Below are 4,769 nucleotides of genomic sequence, written 5' to 3' on the forward strand. Positions count from 1 at the left end.
ATCATGCCCTACCAGGCTTCCCACACCCACCTCACCAACAATTTGGATCACTTGTTGTTCCCTTGTCCCTGGGTTTGTTCACACCACTTCCTTTCCCCCCACCTCCCCCTCTCCCATGTCCCCCCGGAACTGTGGGTCCTGTTGTTTTCTTCTCCAGATTGTTCATCCAGCATATCTTATTTAGACAGACCCGCGGAGATAATAACATGCACAAAAACAAAACAGAGCAACCATCTGTTTTATGTATCATTAAATTGCTTTCCACAGTGACTGTATGTATCTCTAAGACCATCAGCAGTGAATGAGAATTCTTATCTCACCACTTCCCATTCAACATTTATTGATTTCTGGTTTTATTTTTTTAATTGGTTATGCTATGCATGTTAGGTGGTATCTCATAATTGTTTTGATTTTCATTTCCTGGATAGCTAATGATCAAGGACTTTTTCTCATATGTTTATTGGCCATTTGGGTTTCCTCCTTTGTGAATCTTTTGTTTAAGTCTTTTGCCCACTTCCTCAGTGGGCTATTCATTTTTTTTTTATTATTGTAAGGTTTCAGGGATATGTAGATTTTAGTAATAAGACCTTTGTCTGATATGTCATTCCTAAATATGTTTTTGCCAGTCTGTGCATTTTCTCATTACTCGCTTTATGAAATCTTTCAGTGCACACAAGTGTTTTATTTATAGTATGTCCCACGTGTCCATTTTATCTTCCTCTGAGTGTGTGTCCCTCATTATTGCTGATAGCCCATGAATTCCCTGCACTAAGGTTGTTAGCTTTGTCCCATTTGATGATCTTGATAGCTAGGGGTTTTACCTGTAGGTCTGTGATCCATTTTGAATTTGTCCTTGTGTATGTTGTTAGGTAAGAGTCTTGTTTCATTATTCTGCAGGTGGATATCTAGTTTTTCCAGCACAATTTGGTTAAAAGGACATCGGCTTCCCATTTGATTTTTTCAGGGCCCTAATCAAAGATCACTTGTCTGTAATCTGCTATTTTTATTTCTGGATTTTCTGTTCTTATCCATTGGTCAGACTATCTATCATTACACCAGTACCATGTTGTTTTGACATCTGTGGCTGTATAATAAGTTTGAAAGTCAGGTAATGCAGGCTCGCCCACTTTATTCTTCTTCCTGAGGAGTTATTTTGCCAATTATGGGTTTATTCCCTTTCCATAGGAAGTTGGTGGTCAGTTTTTCCATTTCTTTGAAAAATGATGCTGGTATTTGTATTGCAGTTGCATTGAACCTATTTAGTGCCTTAGGTAGTATTGACATCTTTACAATATTGAGTCTACCGATCCATGAGCATTGGATATATTTCCGTTTGTTAGGGTCCTTTTTGTTTTCTTGTAATAATGTTCTGTAGTTTTCCATTTTTTTGGTTAAGTATATCCCTAGATATTTCAATTTATGCTTGGCTATTGTGAATGGTGCTACCTTATTGATCTCTTTTTCTGTAATCCCATCAGTTGTATTTAGCAATCCTATTGACTTCTGCTTGTTGATCTTGTACCCTGCCACTCTACCATATTCTTCTATCACTTCCAACACTCCTATTGTGGAGCCTTTGGGGATGCTAAATATAAAAAAATCATATCATTTGCAAATAACAATAATTTCACTTCTTCTTTCCCTAGATGTATACCTTTGATATCCTTCCATTTCCTTATGTTGTTAGCCAGAACTTCTAGGACAATATTGAATAAAATGGGGATAAGGGGCATCCTTGTATGGCTACCTTTTTTTTTTTTTTACAAACATGGACTTTATTAAATGCTGCTCAATCCCCTAATGAAGATCTATCATTACAAAACAGTTTTCCACACAACTGCAAGTTAAGAGATTGGAATAGTACTCTGATAACAAAATATGTGAGAAAATACTCAACCAGGTAAAAACATGCACGACCTTTCTAATCACGGTTTCAGAAGTCTAGAGGAAGCCTACTGCAGTTCCTGTGAGTAAGCCAGGCAGTGACAACTAGCACTGGGCATGGCCACACTGTGGGCCCGCACCTCCATCCCTGGTCAGGAGGGACTGGGCAGGCAGAGGAAGAGAGGAATCCTGAAGAGGCACCAGCCCCACTCACTCGCTGCCACTGCTCCTCTGTGCTCATCACTCTTTGGGAGTTGTTGTACTCATGAGGATCAATCTCAAGGATTTAGTTTACTTCCCCAGCTTTTATTTATGTTTTGTGCTTTAAAAAGCCTGGAAATTTAAGTGTTCTGCTCAAATTCCAGAGTTCAGGTAATTCCCTCCATCATATTTCTGGGAGAGATAGGGGAGGAAGGGTAAGGATTATATCTTAGTTTTATTTTAGGAAACAGTCTTTTTCCTAGACTGTAACTAAGGTCTGCAGCAATGTGAAAAGCACATTATAAAAGGGAAAAATATACAGAGCAGATTACTATCTATGTGCAACACAATCAAAAGAATTCAAATCATAATTCTCACCACTCCCATAATTATTTCACATCATAGATGATAATTTTCATTTCTGTGAAACTTCAGAAGTGACACAGTAGATCTTATTAGACAACGGTGACAATATCCTGTGGCCATGATATAACACAGGGCTATGTTTAGTCCGTATATTTTTTCATTTACAGTTGGGGGTGGGGAGAGTGGAGGGGAGGCGGTGGGGGAATTGGCCTTTTAATTATACTGAGGTTTGTTTTGCAATTTTTACATATTCCAAAAGTGTGTACAAAACTGCACCTATCTAGCAGAGGTGGCAGGCGGTCTCTGTTTGTTCAGCACTTGTATTCCTGAGGATACTGTGCATATTGTAAGCACTCTTCTGCTTTTCGAGAGCTTTCTTTAGCTTCAGCTCTTCTAACTTTTCCATAATTCTTCACGTTCCAGTTCCTTCTTTTTCTCTCTGGGTCTTTCAGCTATGTATGAGCTAGTAAGGTCATCAGAGAGCTTGCAATTCATTTCCATGAGTGTTTTCAGCACATTGTACACCAGCGCTACCATGGTCTGATTCCAGTGTTCTCTGGAGACTTTGTACAAACTACCAAACGTAATTGGCAGAATTTTGTCAATGTTCTCCTCAATCAAACTAAGAATATATTCATTATTGCAGAAGTGCAAAGCCCTTTCTGCAACCTGGAAGTGAGAACTGGACACACGCTTGGTTAAAAAGCGGATCTTCAATTTTTTTGAACTGTGTTGGTTCAATGACATCTAAGAATTCTTCAATTTCTCCTAAAAACATCACCTCTTTCTGACTGCATGGTTTTGGCCAAAATTTTAGCAATCCTCTGATCACTGGTTCTTTCTCCAGGAACTGGACAATGCAATAGGCTAGCGGAGCATGAAACAAAGTTAATCTGTTTGCAGTATGCATAGGAATAAGGACCTTCATTAGAAACTGTTTATGTTCTGCTTTCAGTGGCAATGCATAGCCATCGATAATACTTCCTAATATTTCAAGGAGTTCAGCAGCACCATTAAAATGTTCTGTTTCATATATAAACCTGAGGAAAATTTGGTTAATCTGCTTTCGGATGAATGCTCTCAGGCCCAGAAATTTCCCGTAAATTCGATGCAGGACGGTCTTCAGGAAGTCACGCTCTGTGGGGTCTTCACTATCGAAAAGCTCCAGGAGCTGTTGTACAAATTTCTGATCAATGAGTCGCTTCGCAATGCTAGGCCGGAAGTCAGGGCTCTCCAAGAATCTCAAGAAGAATTCATACACCAATTGTAGGTGAGGCCAAGAAGTCTCAAGCGTGGGCTCATCTTCTTTTGGATCAAAATCTGGATTATCGCTTGGAGGAAGAGTCCAGAAGACGTTAGCACTAATCATTTTACTGTATCAGAATACGCTGATTCATCAATTACACCACAATTAGTTGAAACATACTCAACCAGCTCATTCAGTGTTGCTCTTTTGTTTTCTTTGCTCTTCAAGTCGGAAACAGAGTCCATGCAATCAAATGGTATGCGACACTGGTGCAACTTGTGACAGAAGAGCTCTTGTTCATTTGAAGTGGCATCTTTGAGCTGGGGCAGGGGGTGCAGCTCCACCTGGCTGCCCTGGCTGCGGAACAGCGAAGAACCCTGCACTTTCTCCCGGATGCTGCCGAGCTCCTCCTCGGCGCCCGCCAAAGCCAACGCCATCCCCGGAGGTTCCTGGTCCCCGCCTCGCGGCGAGCTGCCAGGGCTGGCGGGGGGGAAGGGCGGGGGAAGAAGTTGTTGACTCAGGCCGCGCGGGGCAGGTGGAAAGGCGCCCGAAGTTTAGACAAATGAGGCGAGGGCGCGGGTGTGCGGACGCCGAGCGCGCCTCTGGTGCCTTCAGCCATGTGTACAGCCGGCCGGCCGGCTTGCACATCAGTAGCCACTGCCGGCGCTGCCCGTCCGGCCGGCCTGGAGCCGCCGCCCGAGCCGTTGCCATCGCGGGTCCTCTCGGAGCGGCCACCGCGGTGTCCGCTCCTCCTGGTCAGTGCAGGGCCCTCATCTCCCGAGGCCCTCGGCGCTCACACACTCGCTCCCGGCCGCCTTATGGCTACCTTTTTCATTGGGAATGTTTTCGTCTTTTCTCCATTGATTGTAATGCTGGTTGTTGGATTTTCTTATATGGCTTTAATTATGCTGAGGTAATTTCCTTCCAGTCCTATCTTCTTGAGTGTCTTAATTAAGAATGGGTGTTGAATGTTGCCGAATGCTTTTTCCACGTGTATTGATATCATCCTGTGGGTCTTGTCCTTTTCCTTCTCAATGTGGTGGATAATGTTGATGGAATTTCAGATGTTAAA

At 42.5% G+C, this 4,769-nt stretch overlaps 1 pseudogene; it reads right to left on the reverse strand.

The window, feature by feature from the left end:
• Positions 1-2,731: 2,731 nt before the first annotated feature.
• LOC101639049 lies at positions 2,732-3,957 on the reverse strand (annotated as a pseudogene).
• Between the last annotated feature and the right edge of the window lie 812 nt (positions 3,958-4,769).

Source organism: Echinops telfairi, unplaced genomic scaffold (genome assembly GCF_000313985.2).
Source record: "Echinops telfairi isolate 266 unplaced genomic scaffold, ASM31398v2 ScPeMD7_7419;HRSCAF=8457, whole genome shotgun sequence".
NCBI lineage: Eukaryota > Metazoa > Chordata > Mammalia > Afrosoricida > Tenrecidae > Echinops > Echinops telfairi.